Genomic DNA, 19,224 nt, shown 5'->3' with positions numbered 1-19,224 from the left:
TATTGATGTGGAGTGATTCAGACAACCTGAATTTGCTCACAGAACATATAGCTATCAACATATGGAGAGCAATCCAGAACATGAACACTGCAATCCTGTCTTTGTTTCTCTGCCTTTCCACTTCTCAGAGGGGCGAGGCTTCTTGACTCATTTGCTGAAAGTCTGATAGACTCCTTAAATAATTTACCAACTTTGAGTCTATACTTAAAGTCAAACTTAAATTGAACCGAACAGACAACCTACACACATAATAAACGGGAAGATTGTGCCAATATATATTTGGATGCATGCAGGATACATTTTTATGCAAAATATTTAATAACCATTATGCTATGAAAACTGACAATCAGAATGAATGCCAGTTGTGGGCTAGGGCAGGGTCCTGGAAGGTCCGTATTGTTCCAGCCATTAACTCTGCAGTTTTTACATCATAGGGAGATAAGAGGATCCCAGGAGAAGATCTGGGTTGGCTGAGAAGGGGTGCCGTTTACCAACTGGTATGGGACTATTTCAATAATTCAATAAACCATGTGGTCACATTGGAGCACACCAAGTAAATACCAGCCCTGAATACAGAAACTCAGCTAAGTTATCTTTTGACTGCCCGGAAAACAGAAACAGACTCAGAACATAATGGACTTATCCAAAGTCTTATCCAGTTAGTTTATAACCTGAACTACATCCTAGGTATCTGGATTCCTAATCTTCTACTCTTTTCATCATACTGGATGTTCCAGGAAGAGAATTAAACAAAAAATTCCATTCTTTGACCATCAGATCAAAAGGAAGTTCTAAGGCTCAAAAGGCAATAGCCATTTTGAGCCCAACACTGAGGCTATCAATACACTGATAACTTCAGTAATAACACAGATTTTCTCTGATTAAACTAAATGTTAACTTTAACTTTGGAGATTTTATTTTAAATTTTGGTATTTTTGACTATTCGTTCTTCATTTCCAAAATGGAAAGAAAACGTGTTACTGACTTAGAGTAGAAGTGATACGGTAGTTAAAAAAAACTTAATTTGGAGACAATTGAGCCAGGATTGAGTGTTCTGCTGCTTATTAATATGTGAAGTTAACCACAAATCTTTGCTTCCCTGATTCGCAGTTTTATAAGAAGTAGAGATTAATAGTTCAATGGAATAACAGGAGTGGCTTCCTGCCTGGATTGTTGAGAAACGGCTAGAGAGTGGAGGGCAAGTCTTTCTTCCGTGACGGAAATGATCTATGATTCACATCATCCATCACAGTATCCACTTGTAATGTGACTGGAGCAACTGAATCTTAAACATTAATCTTAATTAATTTACATTTACATCTAAATAGCTACATGTGCTTAGTGGCTCTCCAGGTACAAGGAGAGCCAGAGAATGATGTAGAGGTGAAGAGAAAACTACAGATACCATGAAGTACTGAGAGAAAAGAGAAGAGTCTTTCCCTTGTCTCAGACAGCCTATATATAGAAAGTCATTCCTCTTAGACTTGTTTAAGTTTGGGAATTTATATAATATTTTAATAACGATTTCATTTGCAAAAGCATCCTCCCAGGGATTAGTCTAGCTTATCTCCATAATTTCTTTGGAAATCAGTGTTAGGCATTTTCAATTGTGTTAGACATTTTCCATCTTGTTTATCACAAGGAACATTTTAAACCTTTCATTGCTTCCATGTCATGTCCATCCTTCCCTTGCGGTGGCTGACTTCTAGCTTCACGAGGCCAAGCGTATTTGCACTGGTTTCCATGTCTATGAGTAGACCTCAAGATAGCTTTGCTGGTATGCAGTGAGTCCAAAACCAGCACTTCTATTAGCCCAGTACTGCACACCAAAGACATTATCTTCTAGAAAGACTTAAAAGTCCAAGGGCTATGCCACAAAGGGTTAGATAACATTGCTGCTTTGTAACTAGGAGTGGTGAGAACCTTAGCTATTTCATGGACAGTACATACTCTTTCATCTTGACTCCAGGGCTCTAAGGCACACCTTGAACTTAAAAAAGAGAGAGAGAGAGAGAGAGAGAAACAAAACCAAAAATGAATGACCTTAATATTCCTTTTCTCTCCAGCCCCTCTTTCCGTAATTAGGAGATATTAAATCATCATCCTCCTCCTCCTCCTCGTTAGAAACAATATACATTCAAAATATGTCATCATGTTTTTGGGAAGCCACTCAGAAAATGGGGAGAAAAGGTTTATTTATTCCTAAATTTGACTGAGGAGATAACCACTAATTAACTAATAGCTTTAAAGCGATACAGAAACATGAACTCTGAAGGCCTTTCAATGCCTATTTCTCATTAAAATACATTTCAGAACACATCCTATTGTTCTTTGGGTACTCATGAATTCATATTTAAGGCATGCATACAGAAGCATCTTCCATGCTTTCAAGACAATGTAAAAATGCACCAGTTGACAGTTTGCCTAAATGGAGCACAATTATCACCAAGATGCACAGCTTTTTTATCTGTACTGTCACTGCAGGAAATCTCACTGTGTATGTGACCTGAATACATACAACCCAATGGAAAATTCCGTAATTGCACAGTAGCCTAAGAGCACCTAACAGCTGCCTTGCTTTTTTTTTTTTTTAAATCAAACACAAGGGATTGCCAGAGAATAGCCTCCCAAACCACTGGGCCTTTTTAGAATTCTCTGTCATTTTCATCTATCCGTATTAATTCTTAAACAGCATCCACTCAGATTGCTATGCTTCAACCCTGAGAAATGTAAATACTGTGGTAATTATAAGCTATATTTTCCAGGGGCACACATTTAAATGATTATCTGAAAGTCAAATGTTAATGTCGCAAAATAAAGAAGTAAAACGTAATTAATGTATTTTGCCCATAGTTAATAGGCTAAAATAGAGCAAGCAATCTAATATTGCAAGGAAATTTGAATGTAGAGACTAGAAGTGCTTTTTCATTTTTCAAATATGACAGAATAATAGATATGTTTTATTTGCATTAACCTTACAGAGGACTGGAGGGACAAAGAGGATGAGGAGAAAGGATTAGAAGAAAATGTGTGGAGACTGGGTTGCTGGACAAAGTTGGGCAGGGGTGTGGAGTGAGAGAGCAATTCGTACACAGTCCCCACCCTAAGTCTGTCAGGAGCTCCAAGAGCAGCAGGAAAATCCTTTGTTATGTAGAAATCAGCCACGTGCCCTCAGGGCCCCCTTCCTCTGGGTTCTATTCCTCTCCCATGTACCCCACCCCCTCCTTTAAGCCAATTTGAACAAACATCAAGTGTAGTGCTAGTAATGTCCCTACTTACATCCTAATTTATATTTATCATCCATTATGGAACTACACTCTTGGGGAATTCTATAGTACAATCAAATTTGATTGTTATTGTGTGTCCTCAAAAATATATGCTGAAACCCTAACCCTCAGTACCTCAGAATGTACCTTTGGAAATAGGTATGTACCTTTGGATAGGAATGTACCTTTGGAAATAGGGCAGGTGTAACTGTAATAAGTCAAGATGGGGCTACACTGGAGTAGGATGGGCCCCCAATCCAACATGATGGGTATCCGTGTAAGAAGATGGTAGCCATGTGAAGACACATAGATGCACAGGGAAAATGCCATGTGAAGGTGGAAGCAGAGATTGGAATGATGCATCTACAAGCCAAGGAATGCCAAGAACTGTCACCAGAAAGTAGGAGAGAGCATGAAACAGATTCGCCTTCAGAGCCCTCAGAAGGAACAATCCCTGCCAGTACCTTGGCTTTAGACTTCTAGCTTCCAGCACTATGTCAATAAATTGCTGTTACTTAAGTTACCCAGCTTTCAGTACAGAGCCCCAAGGAGCTAAGACACTCATATTTGGAAGAAACCTCGAAGTTTCTCTGCCTGGATGACAATTCTACCCATAACCCTAGTAACAAGAATGACTGCCAACATTTACCACTTGTTGAATACATGCCAGCCCAGAGACCATCAAGGTTTCTTCCACAGAGCCTACCTGAGCACTCCTGCAGAAACCAGGTGCCCTTCACCCTTACTCAGGTATCCAATGATGCCACTCTTGGCAATGGATGTTTGCCCACTCGGCAGTCACAATCCTGAGTCTCCAGTACGCAATTCTCAGAAGCTCCAAGCATTTCCTTATAGACTTCATTCTGTCCAGGCACATATTTTCTCCCTAAAGGGAGACATCCTGAGAAGTGAAATTATCAGTTGAACATCAGTTGGGGAGCACGAACTCAGAGCCAGGTATGTTCATCTGATTAGCAGAATAGCTAAGGGCACAGGCATATCCATTTCACGATGAAGATAGGCTTTGGGTTGGAATGTCACCATCCTCTCCTGTGGTCAGAGGAGCATGAGCTAAGATGTTCAGAGCTTTGCTTTGGCATCCTTTGTGGAGCTCCCTAAGCTGACTCACCTCTTTCTGAGACTGACATTTTTTCCTTAGTGTCTTAATATACGAATTAATCATGTTGCAGTTAGGTTGGTATGTTGGTCCAGGAAGCAGAATTCAAGATGGGATTAAACATGCATGGATTTTTTTTTTAATTTATATCCAAGTTGGTTAACACATAGTATAATAATGATTTCAGGAATAGAATTTAGTAATATCACTGACTTATAACACCCAGTGCTCATCCCAACAAGTGTCCTCCTTAATGCCCCTTGCCCATTTAGCCCATCTCCCTACCCAAAACTCCTCCAGTAACCCTTGGTTGTTCTCTGTATTTAAGACTCTCTTGTGGTTTGTCTCCCTCCCCGTTTTTATATTATTTTTAATCATGCGTGGATTCGATTGGAAGAGGAAGCCAGGGAAGCCTGGGAGGACCATTGGAGCATGAGGCAAACCTGACCCCAGTGAGAGAAAAAGGGAGAGAATGATAAGGGGGAAGTGTCCTACACTGCCACTGGAGGCAGGGGTGGGTAAAGCAGGAGGAGATAACTGCGGGTAAAGTGGGTGTGGGAGGAGTTCCCCCCAGTCATTGGCTGGAAACAGCACATGGGAGGTTGGGCCTCAGTGCTGGCTTGGTGAAGGATTTCAGGGCACAGCAGGAGGACTCTTGGTCAATTACCTACGTTGTAGCTGGAAATATTCTCATGGCCCAGAGAGCTTAGGAGACCAGAGCTTAGGTACACCAGAGCTTAGGAGCCACTCTTTTTCTTTGAGGCAGCCGATGGCACACCTTGGTAATGTGTTGACTTAAAATTGAACTGCCAGAAGCAATATTACCTCCCGCAATAAACTTCACCATGGCGTGATCTCCAAGTATTCATAATACTTACCTGGTTTAGTCTATACACCTATTATATATTTGTAAACACACACACACACACATCTAAGATATACTACCACATTTAAAAAAGGGAGAGAAGGCCATTGAGCTGGACGCTTTCTGAGAAATGTAACTTTCCTAAACCCATAGTGAAATAGCTTTTAAATCGAAGGATCCTGTTTTACTGCACTGCATTATATCCATTAGACATTACACAAATGCACATTCATAATAGCATCTCAACATGAATAAATGATACACTTTATACCTCGCAGCATAGATCACATTTAATGAAACACCTACCTGGGTCTTAAGAACACTTTCCCTCTCTTTAATGAGAACAGATGTTGTCCTCAGAAATAGTAATTTCCACAACTCTCAGTACTGAGAACAAGTGACGTAAACAACCATGCACACCATTTTTACAACACTGTCCAAATAGCTTTTGAAAAATATGTTGTGCACAGCTCTGCCTCATCAGTGAACATTACATACAGAGGACATGTGAGAACACATGTGACACTGAAATGACTGTATGTCCAAACCCTCTGGGAATGGATTGCTTTCAAAATGATGTGAAATGCAAAATACCCACGAGGCAAGGGAAGCAATGAAAAACACCCTCTGCAATACAAGAATCTTGGATTGTTGTCTGGTGTATTATCTAACTTTAGATAAATTACTTAATTTCTTCTTGACCCATTCCTCTTTTGTTTGGGCTGCCTTTTTTTTTTTTTTAACCCATGGTGGTTTATGTAATACAGTTTATTTTACATAAAATCAGTTTGGCCCTAATGACTCATTTTATTCAATTAATGTGAAAATGTCATTTCAATGATTAGACTTCCTCTGTATATTTTCTATTTTTCCCCCTTTATAATTTGTTCAGAATATTTTTCAATGATCTGATGTAATGCAAAGCAATCTGACCTGCAAAAAGCAAATATATCTTGAGCCTCTTTTTAATCTGGGAATTCGATACTCTTTTGGTTCCAGAAAAAACTCCTACACGTCAAGTTTACCTCAAGTTCACAAACAGGGAGGGAAGTCTAGAATAATAATAACCCAAATCATTGGAACCTTCAAACAATCAATTTTTTTTCACAGTTGGCACACTCATTTTATGGGAAAAAGATACAAGTAAACAATCATCACAACTTCTAAGGTGATTTTAATATTCTTCACCTTCAGTTGCTTATAGTTGCAAATTGTGTTATCGAACCTTAATGTACATTGCTCTATTTGCTAAGGCAAGAAATAAAATGACCGATTTTGTAAATAATTTCAACAAGAGGAGACACAACAAATGATTGTGCCATTTAGACAGTTAACTCTTAGCACACCAGGAAGTGGATTAACCAGATTCTCTCCTCTAGTTATCCTCGACTTTGCTATACTTCTCAGTACATGGAAAACAGCAGCTAGCATCCGAGTCAGCGGCCATTCAGTCAGTTCCCAGGAGGCAAGAGCATCTGTGCCCACCTTCCTGTGCCTTCTTGTGCCCACCTTTTTGCTCCCCCAGTTATCCTGGGGGATCTGACCCTAGTGGAGCAGAGAAATGATTCTAGGTCCTATGGTTTATTTGAGGAGGTGGGAGCTGAAGAAAGAGAACAAAGACATCTAGAAAGAAAGGACAGCTGCATTTTGCTGCCACCTCTCCCTCCATTACCCCCCCCCCCACACACACACACACGTCACACTGTATGTTGCACCTTTGTCATTCTTTTCTCATTGCTGCCCTTGATGTTCATTCAAATGAGGCGTTGTACACAGAATGTGTATAAGCTAAAGAGGACACGTATAGAATAAAAAGTCTTGAGTCATCTCTTTGTCCAGGAAATCATCTTAGGGCCCCATGATTTGTTAAGCAGGTGCTCAATAAATGTTTGTGAAATAAATGAATGTATGCATGCCACCCACTGACATGAGGCTCAATTTTAATTATTTGTTAGATGATGTATTGCCCTTTGTTTCTGCATCATTTCCTCTGTGTATTTCAGGGATCCTATGCTGCTAGAAATTGCTGCTTTGGGAATTAAACAAGAGGATCCTGGATTCTAGACATTCTGGAAAACATCGGTAGAAGCTTCAGTTTTTTTCGTTCTCTATCTTGGGGCTCATTCCAATTTTGTAAATCAGTTTCAGCTATTCACTTAATTGTCTGTCTGAAGCTTCAATTCTATTGGTGCCTTTAATCTAATTTCTTTTTTTTTTTCTTAATTTTTTTTTTCAACGTTTATTTATTTTTGGGACAGAGAGAGACAGAGCATGAACGGGGGAGGGGCAGAGAGACAGGAAGACACAGAATCGGAAACAGGCTCCAGGCTCTGAGCCATCAGCCCAGAGCCTGACGCGGGGCTCGAACTCACGGACCGCGAGATCGTGACCTGAGCTGAAGTCGGATGCTTAACCGACTGCGCCACCCAGGCGCCCCAATCTAATTTCTTATATAGATGAACATACCATGTGTGTACCGAACTCTATCAGAAATGAAAATTCTATGGGGAGAAAATAAATCACCGGGGAGTTGGGTTCTTTTTTTCTTATCTGCTTTAGATATAAAGAGTGTGCTTATCGTTTTATTGAATGCTCTCTCTATAAATGATTGGCTTGGCCATGTAATAACCTATGGTGGGATTCCAGATTTTTGACTGACATGTTTAACATCCACATGGCTGACTTGAATCCGGATCTTTGGGGTTCTGTTCCCTCCATGCCAAGCCTGCGTCAGGACAGGAGACACCTCCTAATGTCTGCAGTTGGAGACTGTACTGACCCCCTTACCCATTCTACCACATTCATACTTCCTTCCTCACCTAGAGTTTGTTTCTAATTTCTACACATGCTCAGAGCCAATAGAGCCTCTTTAAGCACATGGGTCTCTGGAGGAACCTGTCCCCAAAACCCCGTTATAGTAGTCCTCGTCGTAGCCCCTGTGTTGTAGACCTTGAGAACAACATCATGGCAGGTTCAAGTGTTGCTATGGGTTGAAGAACTGGGTTGAAGAACGGAATAGCAGAATGTTGTAGTGCCTAATGCAAATTACACAGAACCGTGAAACATTGGTAACGAAAGCTCTAGCAGTAGGAACATTTTCACAAACAAGGATCCCACCTGGATAGATTTGTTTAATAAAATTAAACTCGTTTGTAATAAGAGTTTGCTGATGGTTTACAAATCTAAATCCTCTGAACGGGTTTCATGTACATTTCTTTCATATCCCATATAGTTTCTATAATACCTTGAATACTTCTCACAGCGGAAGGACTGAAGTGAGATCTGTTGGTGGTTCTCCCAAGACGAGCAGCAATTTTTGAGGGGCCTTCCAAAATATGTAATTATCCCTCAGTCATTGTAAAAGAAATATAAATTAAGAAACATAAGGGGCGCCTGGGTGGCGCAGTCGGTTAAGCGTCCGACTTCAGCCAGGTCACGATCTCGCGGTCCGGGAGTTCGAGCCCCGCGTCAGGCTCTGGGCTGATGGCTCAGAGCCTGGAGCCTGTTTCCGATTCTGTGTCTCCCTCTCTCTCTGCCCCTCCCCCGTTCAGGCTCTGTCTCTCTCTGTCCCCCCCAAAAAATAAATAAACGTTGAAAAAAGTTAAAAAAAAAAAAAAAAGAAACATAAGAGAATTTAAGTTCTTCTACTACCCAAGAATTCACCACTATTGGCCTATTCTATCCGAAAGCTTTTCATACTTTTTCTAGCCATATATGTATGTTTTTTTTTAAATGGGAGCACAGTGTAATACTCCATACAGATACCTTTAACCCAATTCCTACACTTAATATTCTCCCATGTCAATAAGTATTCTTTTACATGATTTTACTAGAGGCATAGAATTTTTTGGTATCAGGCATGATGAATATTTAATCATTATTCTGCATTTAACAGCTAGACTGTCTTCAATAACACACTATGATAATTAGCACTGCCTTAAACAGCTTCAGCTATGCATTTGTTTCTGGAGGCTTAATGATTTCCTTACAATAAATTACTAGATGTAAAAATACTGGCTTAAAGGCTGTATGTATTTTTAAGGCCTTTGATAGTTAGAGTGGCAGCGGTTTCTGAAGGACTCCATGGCTGTTGGTGACATCTAACTCGGGGTTTTGGAATCATGTGAGAGGAAAATTTGACCAAGGAAATGTCACAGGCCATCTCATTTTGGATGGACAATGAAATAGTGGAATCCCTTGGTTTCTAAATGAATACTAAGTTTCAAATTGAGTATGCCTATAGGAGATATATTTTAAAATTATGAAAAAATGGGGACCCAATAATAGCCAAAAATATATATATATAATATATATATATATATATATATATTATATATATATATATATATATTACACCAAAAACACAAAGGGCACTTTAGTGCAGTGGATTTGTGCTGGATATTTTTCTGAGCCACCCAGGACAGTAAGAGTCCCATCATATGGAGTAGGGACACTGACAACATGACCCCAGAGTGTGACAGTGACATGAAACCCCCTTCCTGGTTAATCTTATCGTGTTCTTCTTTCATCATTGAAGGGCATAAGCTGACTGTAGTGCTAGGTACCGAATCAAGCCCGAACCAACCACTGTCAGCTGAGTCAATTCATTTAGGATCTTTTACCATACAAAGGCCACATGTGACTCAGTGTGGTCCCCCCAAATCCAGTGTGCCCTCAATATAATGGAGCCTCAGTTAAGGCAAGAAAGAAAGGAGAAAACAAATGCGGAGTAGACCAAGTAGAAGTCTCAGAAAAGACAAGGTGAGGCAGCGGCCTAGGCAGAGAAGTCGAGAATTATATTCCCATTATCAGCATTAACAAATATCGGTAGAGACAAAGAACGGCTAGTAACCCAGGGAGGGGGAGGATGCACACACATGTTTTTCTAAATTTCTCCTAGAGGTAGTTAATATGTACTTATCCATACTTCAAAGAAGAGAAAGAGGCTGGATGAAAAAAATGTAAATGTCTCACAGAAAATACAGGTGCCCATCTGGATCTCGGGTAGACACCAGGTTAGTGGGCAATCCTCACAGAGGCAATGGGGCTGGGAAAAGGAGATAATGCTGAGGGGTTCACATGTATTCAATCCAATGTCAGTTGGCACCACGTCTTTTCCCTTCCCTGTTCCTCTCCAGGAAAAGGGCAGCTGCTGATGGCTAAGGAGCTCCGTGCTCTCTTTCTGCACATGGCCCTGTGGTGAACTCTTCATGGTAAGGCCTAGGGGGAGCCCCGCTTAAAATCCTGGCAGTGGGGGCCGCGGCCCAAGCTAGTCAAAGCAGGGGATGGATGCCTGGAAACAACCTTAAATGACAAGAACATGGGAGCACAAAACAGGCTGAAAATAGTAGAGGAAAGCAAAAACAAAAAACCCAAAATAAAGCAGAATCGAGACAACAAAAGTTTTCACAATTATTTTTCTGATGAAACATTTGCTAAAAATATCTTCCCTACAGAAAATTGGGAATACTCATAGCCTCTAAATAAGGAAATTCTGTCAGTCAGTCAAACATTTTCTAAACTTGGCACTTCCTAATTTACAACATTTAAATGGGAAACCCAAGCCAATGATTTGGAATGTTGCTTTTATACAAGGATCTAACCAGTAACTTACTCATTACATTTAATAGTGATGACATAAGTTACCAGTCAATATAAGCCAAGTCCCTGAAATGCTATTAAGTACTTTAGACATATATTAACGTATTACTCCATTTTACACATGAGGAAACAGTCACAGAACATGAAGTTATCCAGAGTCTCATCCAGGGCAGGACTGGTAGAGCAGAGCTTTGAACCCAGGCACTGTGATGCCACAGGTCCATGTTTTTAAGGGCTGTCCTGCCCCACTAGCATGTGTAACAACATCTTGGGGCTGGATGGTTCACAGCTGATCAGCAGTCAAACACACTTCTTCTGTCATGCTTTGTAAAGTTTTTTATTTCACTGAACATAACACGATTTTCTATGAACCAGATCTTTACAAAGTGTCATAGCGTATCGTGAGTTCCAAAATGCCAACCAAATAAGAAAAAGTTGTACAAAACGTGCTCTGATTATATCTGTATGAATAAAAGGAGAAGTATTTTTATGAGTGTGCTCAAAAGAACACAAATCCTTGAAACTTATTTAGAACTTCCAGGAAGAATGTTGGCAACCACTAACAATCCTTCTTAAAATGATTCCCATTTTAAACACTCAAATAACTTACTGTATAAATAGAAAAACTAAAAAAAAAAAAAAAGTGTGGCAGTTAAATTAGCCTATTTGAGTTGTCTTGAAAGCAAGTGAGTAAGAGGGCAAAAATATAGACGATTTCTTTGTGTTCTCCACGTGGGGGGCACAGTCAGTCCTTCACAACAGATCTTAGGACCCTCTTGTTCTTAGGGAATGTGCATCTATCAGATAAAAGAAACACAGTAGCAAGGGATAAGAATGCAGAGTGAGAGGGGCACCTGGGTGGCTCCGTAGGTTGAGCATCTGACTTTGGCTCAGGTCATGATCTCATGGTCCGTAATTTCAAGCCCTGCACTGGGCTCTGTTGCTGATGGCTCAGAGCCTGGAGCCTGCTTCAGGTCTCCCTCTCTCTCTCTGCCCCTCCCCTGCTCGTGCTCTGTCCCTCTCTGTCTCAAAAACAAATAAACATTAAAAAAAAAAAAAAAAGAATGGGAGCAAGAGCAGAAGACCCCACAGAGCCATCAACTGTATGTTTAGCGGGTTGGATGACGTTAACAGCTCCCGAGTCCTCCTTGTCCATCCTCTCAGGCCTGGATGACCTTGCCCTGCGTCGACGTTGGGTATTGACATTGTCATTCTTGGGTTTTACAGAATTCCTCGCCTAACAACAGTTGCAACACACAGCTGTTTTCCTTCGCACATAACAAGGATAAATGTGTTTTTCTCCAACTGGGAGAATGTGCACTCTGGGTCTCTTCTCCCTAATCTAGGCTCTAGCTATTCATGAGACCCATAAGAAACTGGGGTGAGGTGATGGAGTGTGAGACCTCACATAATGCACACCTTTTAAAATAGTCAGAGTGACTAATTCCATAGCTACTTCCAGGTTGGGGTGGAAAATATTTCCAGAGGAAGATAAAGATAACTAAAACAAAAGGTAGATAGTGGATTTATAAACTATAGCAATGCCCCAGGGCAAGAGAAAGACCAAAGTCAGAGGAGATTTTCTATTCTCCTTCCCCACCCCTCCCTCCTTCCTCCCCCCCCCCCCTTGCCCCCAGAGCTCTGAAACCCAGCTATGGCTATAGCCACCTTTTCTTTAAAGCACCAGAGACAGAAACATTACAAGAGAAACAAAGTGGGAAGTTTGATACAGATGTCAGAGCCTCAGGAAGACTCCAGGATGAGAACTTATCTTCTGCCTCCAGAATCTTCAACATGCTTATCTCAAGAAGTGGTAAGCATTCCCTCGCTGCCCTTTTTCTGGATAACGTAGCTTTGGGTGATGCTCTCCTACAGTCACTCCCACACCTGCAGCTGGTGCTCTGGAGCCTGGTTTCTCACCAAGGACGGCCTGCCTGCGGGAGCAGGATCCAAGCTCTCTCGGGCTCTAACAGTAGATGTCAGCACTGACCTTGCTCATTTCATTTCAGCATCTGTTTTGCCGGGAGCACAGTTCAGGTTGTTATATATTCAGTGGCAACCTTTTAAGGACAGGAAATCTCCAAAATGTTGTTTTTTTAAGAAAATAGATAGTTAGATGCTTACCTTAAAAAAATAAAAAGTCCAAAAGTCCTCCTGGAGGAAGAGGTTGAAGACTTTGCCCACCTTCACAGAGACATGTGAAATGCAAGCGGAAACCTTGCCTCCTTTCAGATAGCTTTACTTGCTTATCAAATTCCCAGACAAATCTAGTTGTTACGATATTTGTGAAGAAAGTAACAGATGAAGTTGAAGTGAAAAAGAGAAAATTTCAATTTTATTGTATCAAAGTTACATCTCAGGGTCTGGCAGTTTTAATTACACTTTTTAAAATTTTTTAAATGTTTAATTATTTATTTATTTTGAGAGAAAGAGCACATGCATGTGCAAGAGAGAGTGGGGGAGGTGCAGAGAGACAGGGAGAGGGAGAGAGAGAATCCCAAGCAGGCTCCACACCACCAGCGCAGAGGCTGATGTGGGGCTCAAACTCACAAACCCAAGAGATCACAACCTGAGCTGAAATAGTCAGATGCTGAACTGACTGAGCCACCCAGGCACTTCTTAATTATGCGTTTTTAAAGATTCTACTTTATTTTTTAGATCAGTTTTAGGTTCACAGAAAACCTGAGTACAAGGTACAGAGATTCTGCTGATCAGCCCCACTCACACAGCCTCCCTCCTGTCCGCATCCTGCACGCAAGTGGTACATTTGTTATAATGGATGAGCTCGTATTGACATATCATCATCACCCAAAGTCCACAGATTTCTCTCTTGGTGTTGTGCATTTTATGAGTTTTGACAAATATATAATGGCATGCATTCCCCATTGTAGTGATATGCACAGTGGTTTCACAGCCCTAAAAATGTTTTATGTTCCATTTATTTATCCCTCCCTCCCCCTTACCTCTCTCACCCACTAATCCTTTGACTGGCTCCATAGTTTTGCCTTTTTCAGACCATCAAATACTTAGAAGTCATACAGCATATAGCCTTTTCAGATTGGTTTCTTTCACTTAGTAATATGCATGTAAGTTTCCTCCGTGTCTTTTCATGGTTTGATAGCTCCTTTCTTGTTAGCTTTGAATAATATTCCAGTGTCTGGATGCATCACAGTTTATTTGCCTATTGAAGGACATCTTGATTCCTCCCAAGTCGGGGCAGTCATTAATAAAGTTGCTATTAACATTCGTGTGCAGGTTTTTGTGTGGACATAAGTTTCCAGTTTACTTGGAGACACAGCAAGGAGCATAATTGCTTGGTCACATGGTAAGAATATCGATAGTTTTGTTTCCAAAGTGTCTTCCAAAGTGGCTGTGCCATGTGTATTCTCACCCCCAGTGGACGAGAGTTCCTGTTGCTCCACACTCTCTCCAGCACTGCTGCTGTCGGTGTTTTGGATTTTGGCCCTCCTAATAGGTGTGCGATGGCATCTCATTCCTGTCTGAGTTTGCCATTCCCTAATGGTATATGATGGTGAGCATCTTCTCACATGCTTCTGCCTGTGGGGTTTTGTTCCAGTAAGTTGTGATTCTCTGCTTCTGCCCAGGCAACCCTTTGCCCTATGATCTCACTTCTCTGACAGACCTAAGTAGACTTGTTGGTTTTGTGTTTGTTCAGCATTTTACTTGTTAGGATGGAGCGATGACTTCCAAGTCCTTAATGTGCCGGACCAGAAACCGGACGTCCTAATCATGCTGTTAAAACATCTGCTTTTCCCTTATTTGGGGTCTAGATGGTTAAGAATGATTTACTCTGAGAGGCATTCTCACAAATACCGAGTTCTTCGGCTCCTTTACATTTTAGAGCTGAGTAAACCAGTGATTATAGACTAACAGGCCCTTAATTGGAAGTGATCTTAGAAGCCATCCAGCTCACCCCCTATTTTTTTTAGGTGAACAAATAAATGAGGTCTAGGAAAATTAAGTTACTCGATCAAGACCATTCAGCTGGTTAACATAGAGCCAAATTTCTTGATCAGTCTCATGCTTTTTTCATTACCGTCCACATCCCTCGACTTCGACATTCCTAAATTTGCCGGTCTCTCTGTTTGGATTAAGTTGCACACAGCCCTGTTTTATGTGTAAGTCTGACTTAATCTCAGAGAAATTGAGTGTGATCGAGAACAGTTACTGCCGTAGACTCTACTGCTTGATTACTTCATGCTCAGTCCCCACCTTCACCCCAAGTTTACAGGGTATCCGTCCTGCCTCCCTCAAGTCTCAGGGGATGGTGACCCCATCCTCAAGGCAAATGCTCTTTAGTCCAAGCCCCAGCTGGAAATCCCATTTTCTTTCCAATGCTTAGTTTAGGAGTGAACACGCAACCCTCAGGACATAGGGACTCAGGGCAATTCTACCTCAGGGTTTCAGGAAAATATTTATTTGCTCCTAGGAGGCAAAAGCAAGAGAAGATAGTTTCTTGGATGTTGCCACATCTGAACGCCAGGCCTAGAGTTTCTGCTGCCCTTTTGGGACTATCAGGGGAGCTAGCCAGAGGGCAAACATGACTCACCAAAGAAGGCAGAACAGAGAGATGGAAAGAAGCCAGATCCTCAAGGCCATTAAGCTGGGAGACTTCCCCTTTTGTTACATGTTAAACTGCTTTATTGTTTAAATCCATTGAAGGTGAGGCTTTATGTTACTTGCAGCCATAGTTAGCCTAATAGAAACAGTTCAATGCAAATTATCTTATTTCCAAATTTGTCTTAGATATATGCTTTGCTTAAATTTAATAGAAAAGTAATTCTTCAACATAGTGTCTGGTTCACAACAGGAATATACTCAGAGAGATCTAACTACTGCCAAATTTCTGTGTCTGCAAATGGTGACCATAGTTCCCTGTTCCTTCAGGCCTGCACATTACAATACGATCTCATGTTGCCCCAAAAGAGGCCTGCCTATTTTGGATCGCTTATGAGAATATTTTGTTATTTTTAAATTTTATTTTATTGTTTTAAATATAATTTTTAACATTTTTTTTTTTTTTTGAGAGACACAGGCAGAGTATGAGCAAGGGAGGGGCAGAGAGGGAGAGGGAGTCACAGATTCCGAAGCAGGCTCCAGGCTCTGAGCTGTCAGCACAGAGCCCGAGGCGGGGCCTGTACCCACGAACTGTGAGATCATGACCTGAGCCAAAGTTGGACGCTTAACCGACTGAGCCACCCAGGCGCCCCTAAATTCATTTTTAATATTAATTTTTTTAAGTTTATGATTTTATTTTGAAAGAGAGATAGAGTCAGCACTGGATGAGCAGAGAGAGAGAGAGAGAGAGAGAGAGAGAGAGAGAGAGAGTTCCAAGCAGGCTCTACACTGTCAGCACAGAGCCCGATGCAGGGCTTGAACTCACAAACTGTGAGATCATGACCTGAGCCAAAATCAAGAGTCAGACGTTGAACCAACTGAGGGGAATATTTTAAAAATCTGAGTTAAATTTTAATCCACACATGTTCTCACTAATCCTTTTTCTTGAGTTCTGCTGCTTTACACATTTATATTTGCTAGGCCCTTGAGGGATCTGTATATAGGACCCCCTGATAAACTACTCTTCTCAGAGAGGCTTTTCTTTTCTCTTCTCTTCTCTCTTCTCTTCTCTTCTTTTTTTAAATCCCCAACACCAAAATCCTTCACCCCAACAAGTTCCATAAGTGATGGGTAGATTAGCGATTCTGTATGTCTAGATACCAGGGCTCACATAGGCCAGTGGTTCTCAATGCTGGCTGTGCTGAGAATCAGCTGGAGAGAGTTTAAAGCCCTGATGCCCAGCCTACAACCTAAATGAAGGAAGAGAATCTCTGGGGGTGGACCCTAGGCACCAATGCTTTTGTAAATTAATTTCAAAATAGTTTTTTATTTTGAAATAAAATAAAATTAGCAAAAAGTTGCAAAAATAGCATAAAGAATTCCTGTTTACCCTTAATCCAGATTCTCCACAGTACTTTTACTTTCCCTCTCTCTCCTCTCTCTGAATCTCTCTGTAAATATATATACCTCTCTCTCTCTCTCTCCATATATATATATATATGTGTGTGTGTATATATATATGTATATATATATATATATATATATGTATACATACTTTTTTTCTGAAACATTTGAAAGTCAAAGACATGACACCCCTATCCTTCAAAATATTTTAGTGTGTATTTCTTAAGAACAAGGACATTCTCTTACATAATCATAGCACAATGATACAATTATATTATCTAATCTACAAGCCTCATTCTGACTTCTTCAAATGCCCCACTCATGTCATTTTTCTGGTCCAGTTTCTGATCGAGGGTCCAATTCAAAGTTACAATTGCACTGAGTTCTCACATCTCTTTGGTGTCCTTTAAAATGGGATTAACTGGGGGCGCCTGGGTGGCTCAGTGGGTTGAGCGTCCGACTTCAGCCAGGTCACGATCTCGCGGTCCGTGAGTTCGAGCCCCGCGTCGGGCTCTGGGCTGATGGCTCAGAGCCTGGAGCCTGTTTCCAATTCTGTGTCTCTCTCTCTCTCTGCCCCTCCCCCGTTCATGCTCTGTCTCTCTCTGTCTCAAAAATAAATAAACGTTAAAAAAAATTTTAAAAAAATGGGATTGACTGTTCCTCATGGTTTTCGTGAACTGAATAGTTTTTAACTAAACCCTAGTTATTTTGTAGACTGTCACTCAATTTGGGTTTTTCAGATATTTCCTTACGATTAAATTCAGGTTCTGTGTTCCCGGCAGGAACACCCGAGGGAGATGTTGTGTCCTCTCTGCATCATTACCAGGAGACAAATGACAGCTATCTGTATTTTTCAAGTTCCCCCATATGATTCCAACATGTGCCCAAGGTTAAGAACTACTCATTTTGGCTAAATATATAAATATAAATATAAATATAAATATAAATATAAATATAAATATATAGAGAAAGAGAGACTCTTACTTTACAAGCTGAATGTACTTTTAACAGGTGTGATCAGAAGTAATCAGGAAAGAATCCTCTAATTCTGCAAGAGGCACATCAAACAAACAAATCAAATGGTGATGTAGACAAGTCAGGAAGGTTGGTGACAAGACTGCAGGAAAGATAAGGGATGAAGGAGCAATGAACTGTCTTCACATTCTATCCAACTCAAGTGTGTTTCTTAAACTTCTGCTGAAGATGGTACATGCTTAAAATGAGCTGAAGTGCCTCTGGGTCCTTCCCTCGATCACCTAGTCCTTCTACACTGATAAAACCCCTTCTCTCCTCTGTGTTCCCACAGGACTGTGTTCATTTCAAGTCGCACCTGCCATACCTTCCCTTGTATTTAATGTATTCGCTGCTTCTTCCGCTAGATTGCAAGTTTCCTGGGTGCTCAAGTTTCTTCCTGCTAAAACTTTATCCCCCGACACCGTATAGATAATTGTATATGATTAGACAGCCAATGAATGCTTGCTAAGATAGACGATAGGAAATTGCTAGCTCCCATTTTCTTCCTTTTTCATTTTAAACAAGAAGTGTGCTTAAATAACAAGACATTTGACTTGAAGGGAAAACTGTTCAGGATTCATTTCTTTTAGCATAATTCATCCCTATTTAAATACAGGGTGCCCTACGTGTAACAACAATGTACGAAAAAGTTATAAAATTGTCCTTGATTTTATAACAACAAATGAAGAGCATTAAAATTCTTCAGTTGAATAAGTACGCAAGGATTTTTATGTTTTGGGATCTGTTGTTGTTGTTAAACTCTGAGCACAAAATAACTTACTGGGATATAAATGTAAGAGCTGAATGAGCATGCCACTTTTTATCACAGGTATTATCACAGAACCAGTATTTTCCCCATCCCATCTCCATTTGATATTGATCAAAACATAACATTGGCCATTTGTGTTTTTTTTAAAAAAAAAAAGCAATATGCCTGTGCTTATTTTATGTACAGTAACAGAATAGGGAGGGAGAAGACAAAAGAATAGAGAAACTATACTATAGTCATCAGGAGGTAGTGGAACCAAATTGCAGTTTCTAATTGTGGATGTATTCTTGGTCTGTAAAAACAGTCCTGGAGTAAAGAAACAGGTTTCCTACTTAGGAGATGCCTCCTGTCTGCTGCTAGAACAAGTCAATAGTGTCTTCAGCCTCCATTTCCATCTGGACAAACGTCTCTGTTTCATTGATTGGCTACCATCAATTCAGAATCTAATACGTGTCGTCGAGAAACTGTCATTCAAAATTGGCTTTCGGTAGTTTATTGAGTTTAGTAAGTGGTGTTTACCTCTTAACCCCAAATTGTACCACAGAACCATCCTGCCCCATCACCTTCAAATTAACATGAAGACAATCGAGAAGCCTAACCACAGGCATTC

The sequence above is a fragment of the Prionailurus bengalensis genome, chromosome B4, assembly GCF_016509475.1.
Source record: "Prionailurus bengalensis isolate Pbe53 chromosome B4, Fcat_Pben_1.1_paternal_pri, whole genome shotgun sequence".
Lineage (NCBI taxonomy): Eukaryota > Metazoa > Chordata > Mammalia > Carnivora > Felidae > Prionailurus > Prionailurus bengalensis.
This window is presented reverse-complemented; position numbering follows the sequence as displayed.